The 17,312-nt window shown below is 34.4% G+C and overlaps 1 protein-coding gene across 6 annotated transcripts in view; it reads right to left on the bottom strand.

Annotated features, from left to right (window-relative positions):
- The window catches only part of LOC132697322 (radial spoke head protein 3 homolog), a 32,553-nt gene extending 32,166 nt beyond the window's left edge, over positions 1-387 (bottom strand). For 3 of the 6 annotated variants that reach the window (XM_060662722.1, XM_060662720.1, XM_060662719.1), the window contains exon 1: positions 198-387. The gene's annotated coding sequence lies outside the window, so the exon portion shown is untranslated. Of the gene's footprint in view, positions 1-89 lie in introns of all 6 variants that reach the window. The other 3 variants (XM_060662718.1, XM_060662721.1, XM_060662723.1) reach the window with 3 other exon arrangements.
- Between the last annotated feature and the right edge of the window lie 16,925 nt (positions 388-17,312).

The following is a 17,312-nucleotide window of genomic DNA, read 5'->3' as shown; positions in this document are numbered from 1 at the left end:
TTATTAAATAGCTAACACCGACATTTCCAAAACCAACTACAAATGGAATGGAATTGGAAATTATTAAAAACGAAAAAAAAAAAACTAACTGTGCATAATAAAGGTGGAACGAATCGGCAGTCAGTTTGGTGACAAAATAATTTAAATTCATCGAACTCTAACACGCCTTTAAATAGATCACTGAAAATGCAACTAACGGGAACAATAATTCATTGGACAGGCATTGCGTTGTCGCGCGGGCAATATTCAAAATGGATCACCAGGTTTCCCGCTTTTATTATCCGAACACTGCCCGATAGCCCGATGGTGTGATTAAAAACGAGTCGACGTCGCGACGCTATGTGAGGCGTCGCTTCCACGTGCGCGTATTGTCCACACTGACCTATGGCCGGTGTCCGGTATAGGAATTTGGTCCGCTTGCGTGGTGGACGGCGCACGGCGCCATAGGAACCAAATTTTTTGAATAAGTAAAGGAACACATCAATTTTTAAGCGGGGTACTGGGTTGGCCAAATTTACTTACAGGAAAATGGGACAGATTTGTATATACAGTTGGATAAACATTTTTTGAATAATTTCATTGAGTTTGAAGCTGGTCGATATGGTGCGGTTCCGGATGGAAGAACAATTCGTCGGTGGGTTTTACACTTCAGGGAAACAAGTTCTGCGCTTAATTGAAAATCTACTGGCCGACCAAGGACAGTAAGAACACCGGACAATGTGAATGCAGTAAGAGTTGTAAGCATGCAGCTGCTTTGGGAATTCCTAATAGAAGTGTTCGAAGAATTTTACACACTCCAAATGCATCCGTACAAAATGATGGTAGCGCAGGAATTAAGCGCAAGAGATTTTGAAACCCGTACAAATTTATGCCGGGATATTCTTCACGTCTAGCGATGAAGCTCACTTTCACCTCTCGGGTACCGTAAATAAGCAAAATGTCCGTCATTGGTCAGCAAATAGCCCACAGGAACTTCATGAGCGACCTCTTCACAGTCCAAAAGTCATTGTCTGGTGTGCAATCTCGGAGTTCGGCGTGTGGGGTCCTTACTTTTTCGAAGAAGATGGAATAACGGTAACAGTCAACGGAGATCGATATTTTGATATGCTTAACAATTTCCTGCGTCCAAAAGTAAAGGAGTTGAACAACGATCAAAGAGAACATCTTTGGTTCCAGCAGGATGGTGTTACATGGCACAAATGTTCCTAAACAAAGTGGTGTCTTTACGGGGTGATCTTGGCTGGCCGCCACGTTCGCCTGATTTGCCGCCTTGCGACTTTTTTCTTTGGGGTTACCTGAAAGCGAGAGTTTTCACACATCGTCCGCGGACTTTGGAATAATTAAAGGCAGCCATCAGGCAAGAAATTGCCTCAATTCCCCAAGAAATGATCCCTCGGGTAAAGATGCGCTTCCGCGAGAACCTACAAGAGTGCATCGAAAATAATGGCCGTCATTTAAAAGACATCATTTTTAAAAAATAACGTTCCTAAATGGCAATAAATGTACATTTTAAAAATAATTTTAAAAAAATGTTTGCTTTATGTAGTTCGGTTTTTATTAACATCCCAAATAGTACCTATTATTTTGGCGCACCATGTAGTTAAGTATGGACTTAAATTAATAGCCTTTTCAAATGGAATTTTCACATTATTTGTTTTTAACCTATTGGACAGCATTTAATTGTGTTAGCTTGATGCATACTACACCGCAAAATGCTGCTCGAGTTATCATTTATATCGAAAGTGGACTTCGCCAGCAAGCTGTTGCTCGACAGCAGTTCGAAGCTTATGCCAACGATATGGGGAGATTCGATCCCGTGTTAGGCGCCCTGGAACAGGAACATCGAAGAGGAGTTATTAGTCAGTGGACAGTCAGAAGAAGACTGAAGGGAAATCACCTGACCCCAAAAACAACTGCAATTGGTCCAAAACTTACTCCAGCTTATCGACAAGCACGAGATCATCTGAATTGGACATTGGACAAATAGGGGCCTGTTCTGTTGTCAGATGAGATCGAAATATGCCTTTTTGGTAGTGACCGACGAAAAAAAGTGTACCGAAGACCAGGAGAACGATTTGCAGAATGCCGCAATGAAGAGCTGAGCCTTTATGGCGTGGATTCCTGCAGGTTATTGAGTGCAATTTCTATGGAATCACGAACCAACACTGTTTTCATCCATAGGAACGGCCGTGATCAAGGGGCAGGAGGTTTAACAGGTGCTAAGTACATCGAGGATATTTTACCAGAACACATGATACCATAGGTCGACTACATTGGAGAAGAATTCATTTTTATGTTTGACAATCATGATCAAGGAGATTACATTACAGAAGTCCATTTTCGAATTATGCAGAGACCAGTATGCAGTCCCGACATCAATCTATTTATGGGATGATATAAAACGCAGAATTCGAGCTAGACTCCGATCCCATAGCTGATTGTGGCAGCAGAGGAAGAGTGGCTTAACATTCCACAAGAAACAATAACGAATTTGATTAGATGTATGTCTAATCGAGTAAGAGATGTTATTAGAGCATACCCATTATTAAAAAATAAAAGTGTTGAGTTGCTAATTGTCAATAACCCTATATGAAAAAATTTGGCAGAATAGTGTTGTGTGTTCCGTAATTATTTATTAAAATTTTTAAACATTCCAACATAAATTTGACTATTAACGTATTAGCGATTTCATTTGTTTTATAAATTATTATAAATAGGCTGCTGTTTGGTATGTAAAATAAATTATCAGGATAGTCTTTGAAATGTTTTACGTAGGCAGCCGATTTCCACGCACTTAATTAATGGATCCTTATATCCAACATATGTGTCAATTAATAGCGAAAAATCTATTAACTAAAGCTTTCTAAGCCAATCGTGAAATTAATCAAGCTAACTTGTCAAAAAATGCGCTCTCGGTCACTTGTAAAGCCTATAACAACTATCAATTACGAGTATTGGTCCAAACGCTATTGTAATTCAATACTTAAACCTGTTTATTGTTATTAATAGAAGGTTGTATACAAAGTTTTAGTTTAAAATAGGTAATATGCCTTGGTACTTTTTATCTTAAAACGTAAATAACATTTGTTTATTTATTCTGTCCTTATTAATCGAACTTATTCTTTTTTTAATGCTGTAGTGGTAAAAACAATTTTGCGTCGGTTACTTGTTTTTAAGTCCCAATTCATCCAGTAAAATGTTCGAGAAATGTGAATAATTGACAATCTTCTAATTCGAGCAATGCAAATCAATAAATAACTCATAATCAAAAACCGGGTCATCGATGAGAAAATAAGGGGTTGTTTCAGTTCATCAAGCGGTTAATGTGCTGAGTGTCCCCTTTTCCATCAATTGGAAAATAATACGCCATTAGTTTTTCATTTGGGGTCGAAAGAACTCTGTAAAGTCCCCTGAACCAAATTGAATATAAATTAGGTCGGGTCATTGATGCCCAACATTATTTCTCAAGTAACGTTAGTCCCTCTAAAAAATGAAAATTAAAAAACCGTCCTTGTTTATAATCAATTAAGTAGATCAAATTTTGAGTTTCGCCACTTTACAAATTGTTGTTAATTTTCATTTAAAAAATTTGGTATACTTGACAATGGGGGGGAGGAATAATTTAAAAATTACATTTCCAGTCACGTGATGAATATCATGGAGGCACATTCGAAAAATTCGGCGTGAAAAGACGTGTTTGGACAAAATGTTTACAATAACATTTTATATGTCAAGAGGTGCAATCGCACATGACAGAATGTCCCATATATAGCGAACTTTATCGGGACACCGTATCTGGTGTTTCAGGCATAAAATGCTCGACCTCAGGAGTATGAATCCTTAGATGATTCTGAGAAGAATAGTTCGAATTAACACCTAATCTAAACCCAAACCTTCAAACCTTTGGGAAACAGTTATGTAAGCATAAAGTAGATTTTTGATTTTGTAACCATTCCAACTAAATGCATTTGGAAAAAAATTATGAACGCTACCTGTTTTTCTCAAATTTAAAATACCGATTCATTTTAGGTCAAATTTTATTTCTTGACCCTTTCTTCCCCGACGATTGGTTTGTAATGAAGAAAATGATTGTATATGTTATGCAACAAGTTTGATAGAAGCTACTTTAGTTACGAGACTGAAGTTTATTAATGTAATGCATAGTATATTTTTGCCAAACAGCACAAATACATTCATTGAGTGATGTGTGACGTGGCCGTCAGAAATGATCAAAATTGAATCAGTAAAAACTGTAGTGTTCATTGTAAGTGGTTAGGATTAAAATGACAGGTGATATTGGTTGCCGTTGGTTGGTTGGTCCGTCTTACAGCTACGTGTCATGCTTCAGGTCGAAGTTTTATAGCTTTTTAACGCAAATTTCGCAACGCCGAAACAGCAAAATCATCCCGCTTCTATTATGGTGCGCGTTTGCGGTCAATTTTTTCATACACCCTGATGAATTAAACAAAAGCTCTAATACGGCTTCTCCAAATAAATAGCGACACGCTCATAAATTCTGCTTATTTTCTCAATACCTTATATATTCCTTCTAAACGCCGGAAGTGTGCGTGTCTGGCCAACGTCTGAGACGAAAGTTCTCTAGTTGAAAAGTCGCAAACAAACCGCATGGATAGACCAGTTAAGAGTTAAGATTACGAATTTCGACTGGATGTTGTAGAAGTTTTCCATTAATTTCCGCTGCCGCCTTAGGAGCACCTTCAGATGCTTTCCGATAAATTGTGGCATCTAGCCAACAGTAGAAGCAGGTGTTTTGCAGCCCTCAAAAACTTTTCTTGAAAAACCTTAACTGCGTGATCAAACTTTCTTTATTTCTATTATATGTCAGTGTTTTTCTATTATTTTCCTTTGATAATAAGTCAGCAATAAAAGTAATATAAAGTCCAAAATGCTGAAACTTTGTATTTTTCCACACAATTTATTCAAGTATGTATAGTGATATGTGGCAAGGCAATGGTGAATAGGCATTAGTATTTTAATTTTAAATTACGCTCTTTTCGGTGTAAAAAAGTTTTATACAGCAACTATTTTACCACTATTTTTAAAGGAAAATATATACCTATGTTGGCAACAAAAATTCATTCAAATATGTTTTTTTGTGTTTCCAAAGTTTTCAACATGCAGTATAACATGTTAAAAAGTTTACTATAAAAGCTAATAATAAAATAAGTTTTACACTCTCTTTTTAAACATATAAACTTATAAAATTTATACTAACGATTCGGTTCGTGCAGTTTGGCACGTCAAATTAGAGAAAGAAACCCCAACTGAACGAGAATGGCGTGTTCGTTATTACGCCCTAAGAAAGTCTAATTACGATGACCTTCAGGTGATTTTTCAGCAACGTACGTTCACCTTTATAACGGCAGGCCGAATATTGATCCATGTTTAACCCGATTGATATTTCCTCCAGCAATGGTTTTTTTATATATCGGAGGAAGCGAAAGATTGATTGTAATGGCGGGTTTTACATAAAGATCCTCACAAAAACATGGGAGAGCACAAACGGTTGACGAAATTGGAACTGATCTCTATAACAATGTGAAATCCTAAATCTTATTCTATAGCACTAAAAATCAGGAGACTTTGTAAAAGCTTGTCTATTCCAAAAATTTCTAGTTTTGAAAATATTTCCAAGTAACAGTTTTTTTTTATAGCTTTTTCCAAACAAGTGTGTTCTAAAATTATATGATGTGACTTAATAATTCAAAACTCAAAAAATTATCATTTGAAATGTATTTTTTTGGTTGTCGTGGACTTGTCGTTTAGTGTGCCATATTGTTTGCAAAAAGTTTGAGACTTACAACGACCAGAACTGGCAAAAAGAGAGGACAATACGAAAACAATCTGTAATAACAGCCGCACTGAATTTTCTAGACGTCACCGTAGCCGGTAGCTTTTGAATAGCGCAGTCGGGTCGGGGTTACGTGACTACATTCACTTCTAGTCTGTGCTAAGTTGTGTTAGATAGTTGTGCAGAAACATAGTCTAGACTTAATCATCAAGGCTCTAGTTCTGAACGCGAAATTAACAGGATAAGCGTCCAAGAATTTATAAAAATAATAACAATAATAAAAACTTTTCATTAGGTGAGGAAAAAAATTTGGAGATAAGATAAAAAAAAGGAAAAATAATGTTTGTTTATTTTTTGTATTTCGTATTTACCAAAAGCACAGCGCAAGAAAAAGGAACTGGGAAACAATTTTTAAAAAGATCAAGGCCAGTCCCTAATTTCATAGCTACTTATATCTTTACATATACATACTGAATATATCAATTCATTGGCATGTAAACATAAACATAAACTTCGGTGAATTATATTTGAGTAATATATTGATTATCAAGAATAGTTTTATAATTTTTTTCTAAAAGATGTGGGTATTAATTTCTTTAATTGAATCAATTGAAAAATATGGAGATATTTTTTATAATTTTGTTGGAACTTTCCTCTTACTTAATTAGTTTTTACCAGCATGAATATCTATCCATCTGGACAATTTTCAGTTTTATTCGGGTTGATCGGCATACAAATTTGTTTCGTGTTTTGGCAATCCCTTTCCCAGTATTCGCAGCCGAAAAAAAAAAACCGACGCTGAAACGATAATTACATTCGATGACCTTAAAGATATGTCTTGACCGTGGCTTTGAAAATGTCGCGCCATATCAAGCTGCGTCTGTAAGAAATGCTAATGAATCCGTTAACCAGAGTCGTAAATTTAAATGCCCGTAAAGGTCAACAGTGACGAGGTCTGTCTAAGTCCTAAGAATCAAATTATATTTTATTTCAAATAAAAATTGACTTCATTATACCTTCCACGATTTGATAAACAATATTTTAGAAAAGGCAAGTTAAAAAAGTACCAAGCGACAATTCTGGCGCATTCGCCAGAACTTGTTACTTGTATTGCAGAAGGTTTAATGAATTTATAGCTTTCGGGTTACATATCTTAGTAAGTTCGGGAAGTTTTACTAGCTTGCAAACAGGTTTGTCAAGCTGAAAGTTTTGCGACTGATCCCACGTTTGTTGAAAACTTCTGACTTACCCGGATACCAATTTCTTGTTGCCGTGCAAGGCTCTTGGCGAACTTGAAAATGTGTATTCCGTCTTCATGAGACGCGTCCTACTATCTGTTGTTTCAGAAACGCTGCCCAACTTTTCATGGTCCACGTTTATTTGAAGAAACGCCTTTGATGCCGAATCGGGTTGTTTGGACAAAAAGACGGATGCATCACCCATTGTCATTTTTTGTGCGAAGGTCTAAGATTAAGAATACAAATTACAAATAGGTATTCCATACAACTAAAAATTCCAAAAATTGCAATACAATAAGATAAGAATTTGGTGTAAACCTATATTCAGCAGACAATTAACCGAAACTCATACTGCCTGATGTATAAGCTTTTCTCTCCTCTTATTTGAGTAATAAAATTATAAATAAAATTATCGTCATGACGCTTAGAATTAGCTTACAAATTGGTTTCTAAAAATTAATAGGACTCCTTAATTTGAATACTTCCAAGGATAATTATTTGATGCTGTATGTGATACGTATTTTTGTCATCTTCCTATAGTTTGGGTCTTTCGGTCCTCAGTAGTGGTTATTTATAGATTAATTTCCCTTTTCAAAATTAAGAAGAAAATCAAGACAGTTATACAAAATGCCATTGTCAAAATTATTAAAATAGTAATGAATTTTTAATTTTAATTTTGTGGCACGACCCAGAGAATTATTAATTGAAATTATATATAAAAAAAAACGACTTGGCAGAATAGGGCTTTAGTTGAAGGCTTCAAAAAACAAATTAAATCTGTAAAAGTACTCACCTAGTGTAAAGTACTCAACACAAAATAATACACAAATAAAGTCACATTTGTCACATTCACGTGTTCGTGTCATTTGAGTTTTGGCAAGAGGTGTATCGCAATTTATCCGATATTATGAAACGGTAAAAAATTTTCAACTGCATGTTTTCCATTTTCTATGGCCAAATGAATATATCTAAAATCGTTCTTCATTCCCTTAAAGTTTGTTTACTTCTCCATGGCGACAACGTGCTTTGCATGTTGTGAGGAATTTACATGTTTATACAACTCGAAAGTGTTATCGTTCTACATTTAATTAATATGCACCGCATTAAGGTTATTATGCTTTATTTGTAGCAATACTTCAATTTTTCAACGAAATTGTCTTTTTTTTACTTAAAATTGTGCATCCGACATACCTACCTGTTTTTTTTTCAGTACCAGGACAACTTTGTGTCTTCGAAACTAAAAATTGAAAATTAATAGGTTGGTGGTTTTCTTGCTTGAAATATTTTTTACCCCGAAATTTACGTAGTTTTCACCTTTTGTTGATGTATAAAAAGGGTAAAATACAATGACAATTCTTATTTCGACTATGATTCGCGCAAAAGGATTGAAAATTTGTTTTGTTTGTTGTTGTTGAAGTGTTTTTATTTAGTAATTTTGTATATTTGATGCAAAATTTAAATGTCCTGTCCCCTACACTGCATGTATTCATGCTGTTTTGCAAAAATGGAACTAAAAACTAATGAAAAAGTATAGCATGCAACATGTTTTCAGACACTCATTTAATAAATTGCGCCACTGCATTCTGGCCTAAACGAACTAGTGACTAAAGTGTCGTTTATAAAACGTGTTGCTTAATATACTATAGCGAGATACCGAGTTATTCTGCATCTTTTATTATTGTATTATTGACAATTTGTTTGGTTCTTATTTTTAATTTTTAAATTAAAAAAACAAATAATATAATAAAAAATAATATACGTATTAAAATCAAATGATATAATTGCATTGGTGAGAGGAATTTGGATAAAATGCTTGGAACCATTTAATCGATGTGCTTATGGTATCTATATTACTAATCACACATTTTTAGAAGGCTGTTTTCTAATGTATACTCGAAGATTCCTACTTATGAGGCATCTGTCGAGGAGTTGAAAATATGTTGAGAAGTTGTGAGTAAAGTAAACTGTAAATGGCTGTACAGAATACACGGCATTTTGCGCTGCTACAGTTTTTAGGAAAGTTAACTGTAAACGACGGACCAGGGAGTCTTCTTCTGGAATATTATGCTCCAGTCGATAGATGGCGCTGAATGACAGAAACCTGTATTAGTTGCTCTCGTGGTTCCTATTTCTAGCAAGAGGTAGCTCTCGCGGTAAAGTTCGATTAAAGGAATCACGATCTGGTTTTCTTATAATTTTTGCTTTTATGCATTTTCTAAACAATGCCAAATTTCGATTCAATGTTTAATTTAATTTGTCTCATAGTTTAGGGCAATCTGTAGTCTTCATATAACAAAAATATTATTAGAAAGCCCCTTCTATTAAAGTTCTTATGTGCGTCGTATTATTTAGACAGTGTCGGAACACCACTTGATTTTGCGTCATTAGTATACATTTTTTGCTGCTTTTAAATTAAATTGTTGCAGATGATAATATGTTGGTACGAACGATCTAGATATATGCCAGCGGAGGTATTTTTAACAACAAAACAAGACTTTGGCGGGAAAGCAACAGCCTTTGATATTGATAAATTGGTTAAGGCTTTCGCGGCCCGTTGATAAGCTATTATCTTCATTCGGGTTTAAAGGCCGTCGTCGATTGGAATTACTGACTGACAGTCAGTCTACGTCCAACATCGGAGATGGAAGGACCTCTGAAGAAGCTCGCCACTCGTGCTAGCGAAACGTTAGGAAGTAATTCCAATCGACGACGGCCTTTAAACCCGAATGAAGATAATAGCTTAGCCTTTGATATTGATCGCATTTTTTGGGTAGTAATATGGGATATAGACAATCATAGATAACAACAAATTTCAAGTTTTTGAGTCACACTAATAATAATTACTGTCTACTTACCGTGTACTACATATTGGTGAGAACAAAATGGCACAATGAAAATTGTTTAGTTAGGATTTCAAGGATCCAGCAAAGCATATGAAATTTAATTTTTGGTGAGCAACGATTCTTCCTTTTCTGTGCATGCATATTAATTCTAGACGGTCACGCCATATAATAGCTATTTTCAAAAATAATTATAAATAAAATATGGAGCGATCGATGCTATTCCACTATGACATAACAGGTTGTGATTACATCGGTCTGACTTTAATTTGCAAAGTTTCACATAACAATAGTTTTCAATTAGCATATTATATATATATATATATATATATATATATATATATATATATATATATATATATATATATATATATATATATATATATATATATATATATATATATATATATATATATATATATATATATATATTGTATGGTTTGCTTTATATTACTGTTACTTCTGAAACATCGCACCTAAATTTTGTATCATTTTATATTATATCCGACAGTGATATCCAAAAGATATCCGCTATTGGATGTCCAGAAGTTGAACAAAAATGATAGTCCATTGAATATTCAAAGAGTTTCTTGGACTGCTTGTGGACAATGGATGGATTAATTTGCTATCAGGGTTACTATTTATTATTTCTTTAAAGTATTGTGTTTTGGTGTAAAATCCTTTTAAAAAGATAAGAATTTCTAACAGGCTATATAATTAAATGAGAGAAAGGTTTTGGTTTGCTTTGTTGCACGTTGATAGGAATCCTAACAATTTAAGCAAACACCTTCATATCGTGGGTTGTCTTTAGAAGAAGAGGAAACTTCAATTCATCTCCTAATCAGTTGCGTATCACTAGAGACAGCCTAGTGTTAGGGCTGGTCAATTGACCAGTCAATTGATGGTCAATTGACCACTTCTTATTTGGCCAGTCAAATTTGATGAAATGTTTTAAATAACATCTTGGAATTATAGAGTGTTATCTATCATTATTTAATAATGATATGTACTTTATATTAAATTATTGTGCGTTTGTGATGTCCCATTTTCATATAACCTTCTCCAATGAATACCCGAATTCGATATTTGGCGATTCGGGGAATCCCAATAAAAATATCGACTCCATTTAGATCTCAGAAAGGCGTGAGGCGATGTAATCTACAATATAAATAGAGATAAACGAATATGTATTATTTATTATTATTATTTATTGTTCTAAAAATACAAAATACTAAATTAATAGGGATTTCAAATACACAGATACAAATTATAGTTTTATTATTACTAATTTCTGAGAAAGGCGCTGGTTTTTAATATATGTATAATAAGATAAGCAAGACGTTTTCAAAAAATTTTTAAAGCTGTGATAAAGGTAATGTTATTGAAAAAATTCACTGTAAGGAGAACATTATACATCAGTCAAGTGAACAATTAGTGTTAAATACGGACCAGATCTTATCAGCCGAACTAAGCGCAGCCATTATTATTTCGATCAAATGAATGGATACGAAAAAAGTCGACCGGTCCATTCCACAACCCTAGGGCAGTAAGTTAAGAGTACTAGGAAATGAAAGGGGTACTGTACTTCGAGAGCATCTGACTCTTTAGGGGACAGAGCTAGAATATTTATATTAACAAAAGAAAGTTACTAAAGGTTTCGGCTAACTTGTTTGACATTAGTTGGATTTTCGTGTTCACTGAAATTCTGTGTCTCTCAAAAGAAATAAGCGGTTTATTCCTAAACAAATAATTATAGTTAATGTTTCGATCCGTTGGTATCTGAATGAAGATCTCAGTTTTGGATCATTCTCGGGAAGGAAAGAATCCAATGGCAAATATTCTAAGCCATCCTAAGAAAAACAATTACCCGAAAGTTTTTTCGAGTGATTGATGGTTCCGTGGGCACATTGACGTGGCAGGCGGATATACCATTACATTGCATTGATTTATGTACATCTATTTGCCGTGCGTTATTACCTACCATTTATGTCGCTCAATTTGTTCGTGAATGCACCTCTCGAAATAACTTATGCATTTTTGATGTTCGGCAGTTTACAAAAGTTACCGGGAGGTTATTTAACGGGGCTTTTAAAGTTACAATAAAACGATGCAATAAAAAATAATATTTATAAAAAAGCATTGATTTACTGTAAAGGCGGTGTGCCATTATTTGTGGAAATGCTCAAGCGGTCCGACTGCAGGAGGTGTAGAAACCTTTGTTCATACTACTCTTGCGGCACTAGGAGTCCTACTGCGAGGGACCCCATAAACAAACGCATAATTGCCGCAGCAAAGGCCGCGTTGTCTTTCCAGTGGTTTTTGTGGTTTGAACAGGGCTGTATTAATCTTCATGAATCAATGCCAGTGAAGTTGTTGAGGTCCACTGCTATTTTGTATGGTTCTCATAAATAAATAAATGGTTTATTTGCCAATCATGTTTACAGAATGATTGAATACAGGAAATATTTTTTGTTACAAAAAGGAGGGAAAAACATTATGAATGATTATCGTTTTGACCCCTGTATGAATATTGAATAAAAAGGGAAACGCAATAGAGAAATTTACATTCTTGCATTACGTGTACTCCTTGTTGATTAAGACGCATTTGATAGGACATGCGTAGGCACAAAGAAAGCGAACAACACGCGGGTACTATTTGTTATAAAAAAAAAGTGGTTATCGATGGGATGTATCCATTTATAAATTTTTGTATTTTAATTTAAACTTTTTTGCTTTATTATAAGGTTTATATATTAAAAGTCCAAGATTCCTCAAACTTTTTTGTTTTCTAAAGTGGTGGTGACATAAATCCATTAAATCGTAAAGCTAAATTAACGATAATTTTGGGATACAGACTAAATAAAGATTTCTTTTCTTTTCCATCAAAAGTCAATTTGTATTTTTTAAACTGTAAGAAACATGACCATATTTTCAGAAACATAAGCGCGGTTTGTGAATTTTTTGTAATTTTTCCATATCTTCTTTGTCTCGACGTGGGTCATAAATGAGATTTGCAAAATTAAAATGACGCAAAACCAGTGGATCCACTAATTTTATCTAAAATGCTCCTATTTTAACCTTTGAGTAGGCTTTTTGGATTCAGTTTGATATGTGAGATTTAAATTTTAAATTGTCTAAAATTAGCAACACATAATGAGCGCGTTAGAACATTTTAAATTTTATTTTTTATTTGATGGGTAAAGTTACGTTGAATTTTATTTATGCTCTTCTCAAAAAACATAAAGCATGAGATCTTCGCATGATTTTCAATTTGATTAATTTGGGAGAACCCAGCAACCATTTTAAGGTCCTGGTTTATGTCTGTCATAGCTTGGTGGTAGTTTTTCCAATAAATAATATAATTGAGTGTCGTTTGCTTGCCAATCCACAGAATAGAATCCAATAACCTCTGGTAAGTTACAAGGGTACATCCTATCCAAAGTCGGTTCCATACAATTCTTTTCAGTAGACAATACTCAAATGACCTTCAGAGTATTCAGCAGAATGAGTTACCAATGTTGGTCTTGTGCTCTCAAATACACATAACACCTAATCTAGAATATCTCAAAATTAAGATATTTACAAAAATATCACTGAAACACATAATACATAAACAAAAAATAATATTAATGCAAAAGCATAACTTTGTGTGCAAAAATTTCTTTCCGCTTCTATAAATCTCCTATAATTGAATTTTGTGACAAACGGACTTATAAAAGTAAACTCTAAGTTTGAAATTTACATATGTTTTTTGTAAATCTTCGAGTTAGGAAGCTTTGGAAGTGAATAAATAATCTGTAGAAGTTATGGTTCTAGTCCGTATCTGGACTGGACCCCCCACAAACTTTTTATAGTGTATTTGATACTAGTTTGTTCGGTTTTTTCATAAAGACTTGTTTTTGACTCGGTTTTTGCTATTATTGTTGTTATTATTATTATTGTGTTTTTATGCTTTTTTACTACGAGAGTTTACATAAATAAAATGTTCTAAGAAGTAAGAAAAGTTTTACCGGTGACGTCAGTTTCATGGGAAAAAATTTAGGGCTTATTCTCATATCACTTACATCTGCCGACGTATCACCACATATATACTTTCCTGAATAGAATGTGGGCGGAGGATGTGTCAAAATGAGTAATAAATTTCGAAAAACGTTCACTTTTTGTTTGAGTTATTGACCGTTGTCCCCCAAATTTTTTTTTCACGGGTCTAATCTTACCTGGTTGACCTTTTTCTTTAAAAATTAATCCAAGGGTTTCAAATAAAGAACCGTTATAACAAAGATGTATTGGTCAAAGCTATGAAAAGAAGTAGTAAAAATTAATGACAATACTGGGAGAGTAATGAAGAGTCAATTATCTTGAAAATTTAAAATGAAATATAGAAACATTGTTTTCGGTATTTGACCAGAAATATGTGGACAGTTTTAACAAAGTTAGTTATTAATTAATACTTGTGTGTAACATCTTGACGTACCAAAACTTGAATGATCATCCGTTCGCTTGTTGAACTCCGACTGGAATCCTGCAGACAGACGTTTCGCCAAAATCTCACTTGGCGTCTTGAATGCTCGCGCTCCGAAAACACTTCATACATCAAAGGGGTTACTGACAAAATCGGCCGAATATTACGGAAACACGACATATCAACGGCATACAAACCTGATCATACCATCGGAGCAATACTAAGAAACCCAAAACAAAAAATTACTCTGGAAAACCAAGGAGTATACAGTGTAGCATGCGGATCGTGCAGCCTGACGTATGTGGGACAGACCAACAGAAGGATTTCAGCCAGGCTCGAGGAACATCGTTTAGCCATAAGAAACAAACAAACAACATCTGCTTTGTTTCAGCACCAACATCAGACAGGCCATAAAATTGATTTCGGTACTTGCAAACAAATAGCTAATATTCCTGATTTTAATACTAGGATTATACGAGAGGCCATCGAGATAGAAAAGTCTGGATACTTGAATACGAGAGACGACGCTCTGCATTTATGCAATACGCGGAGAACGATAATCAAACAGCAGAGCGATACGCAGCAGCCAACGGGGACATCGCAACTACGATCGGGCGAAATTAACAACGCGACAATTCGGGGGGCGGAGCCACCTCCCCTCCCGCACAAGCAGCACCATTACCATCGCCGGCGCAGGGTATAAATACCGCACGCACCGCCGATAACCTCACAGTGTTCGAAGTGTTTTCGCAGTTATTAATATTCACTGGTGCCAAAATACGGTCCAACTTCGTACTTCCACATCTTCACTCGATCACATTTAAAATTTGTTTTTTATTAACATTATTTATTCATAACTTCCCGCAGTTGTTATTTTCAATTATAACATGTCATGTAGAGGTTTTTTATAGTTTAACGATCCAGTTGAGGCTTATTAGATAATTTATAATATTTACGTTTCGGAAAGGTTATTTATGTTTTAAATTATGAAATGAAAACACGCTGTCCAGTGTTTGGAGTAAATAATATATTATATGAATAATGTCATTGACCCAAAATGATGATTTTGTTGTAGGTTTGAACTTGTGGTGTTAAAATAGGCATTTGTCTAACTACGCCTGGATCGTACGGATAAGCCGTACTTTGTTTAATAGCATATTAATGATCTAGGTGACCCTTTTTGATGTCTAGAAAAACCTTTAAAAAAAAAAATTTTGAAAAATCTCTTATAATATCCAATTCAGGAGTACACAATTAGTTTAGAATTCACACTCACCATATAAAAAAACATTACAGAAAACAAGATGAAACGATATTGTATGATAGCGAACATAACGACGTAGATTTTAGAAAAGTATAGAGCAATGAAATCTATTAAGTACGCAAAGGAACTACATACTGACCCAACGAATACCTAAGCCAATTTACTTGTTTCCTTTTGATGTCATTCCCAAATTCTTTCTATTTATCGATTGCAGGTGGTAATTCCTGGGGTGAGTCAATTTGTTGGTTTTGCCTATTGTTATCCGGTCAACAACTAAAAATAGTGTGCTAAAGGCGCCCCGATAGGATACTGGTAAAAACGATAAAAAAAAATTAACAGATTAATAATTAGGTGTTATTAAACATTAAACAAAAATTACATCATCCCCTTGATGTTATTTATGTTCCGAGCAATAGGCCGAAATAGATTTACCCACGACACTTTGAGAAGCTTTTTTTTCAGATAGTAGTAGCGCGGCGGAGTGAGTGCTTAATAAACGAGTGACTTAAAAAGTTTACCGAACGTGTTGCATACTATACTTTTTCTACGACCGTTGGTTTTTGATTGACTTCCGCACGCTAGATCGATGTATGATTGATTATTTTAGAAACAGAAGTAGAAAAAAAAATAACCAGAACGCGTTATGGATATATACTCATTGTTTCGCTTTGTGAAATATTTATTTTGCTTACAATGCATTCCGGTAATATCATCAAAGCAATATTGTAGATTAAAACGCGTGATTTGTTGACAGTTGGCGGAAAGAATCAATTGGTTATGGTTAGTTCTGGTCAATTTCAGTTTCTTTGTCCGAAAGGTCAAGCAAAGGCATGCGAATGCATGAAATTAATATTAATTGCAATTTAAAGTGTTGCAACATGTGTACAACAAATACTCCAAACCTCAAAAAACGGCTGTCCATGTTAATGATACAATTTACCCACAGCGCATTGTGATTAATTAAATTTATTCATTGTCTGAGAAAAAATGGTCGGAACGTGTCGTGAACAACCATAACATATAATAATTAGTAAGTAAGTAGTCAAGACCACAGATTTTCTCTTCTTCTTAAATGACATGATATGCACTACTGCGTTTCGCCAGTTCTTCGGTGTGACTTCTTCAATAGCTTGATAAAACATTAGCTTAGAGCCTTTTCTTTTGAATGTCGTGTTGAGTCTTGCCACAGATCCTTTCATTCTGCTTATATCGATCTAGTTTGTATAAATTTGCTATATATATTTGTTCTTTTTGAAAAAAAAAATGAATATTTCTGGTGGTTAACCAGTCGATGATTTTTTGTTTTCTCCAAGGTGAAGTTGCGCCTTCTGGTCTGGTGAAAAATGACAACAAAACCTACTTATTGGCATTGGATTTACAATAGGGAAACCCACGCCTAAGGATGAAACTGAAACTGAAGGAATTGTGCATTTCATTACTTTACACTTTTTCAAAATAGCCTATAGAGCTATAGTCCAAGTCACACTGGAGATAGATAATATCATTTTATATACATATAAATAAAATAGCACTCTAATTAAGTATATTGGAATATTTTAATGACTGAAAAAGAGCAAGTTCGTCATGACTTATCATACACTCAAATCTTTATTTTTTCATGTTCGATTTCTTTCCATCAATGAGAAATTCAAAAAATTCAAACAAGGGCACGCGAGTGCGAAAACTGTGATTTTTA

The sequence above is a fragment of the Cylas formicarius genome, unplaced genomic scaffold, assembly GCF_029955315.1.
Source record: "Cylas formicarius isolate icCylForm1 unplaced genomic scaffold, icCylForm1.1 PGA_scaffold_1__22_contigs__length_36826433, whole genome shotgun sequence".
In the NCBI taxonomy this organism is placed as follows: domain Eukaryota; kingdom Metazoa; phylum Arthropoda; class Insecta; order Coleoptera; family Brentidae; genus Cylas; species Cylas formicarius.
Note: the sequence above shows the minus strand (reverse complement) of the source record. Positions and strands in the feature narration are given on the sequence as shown.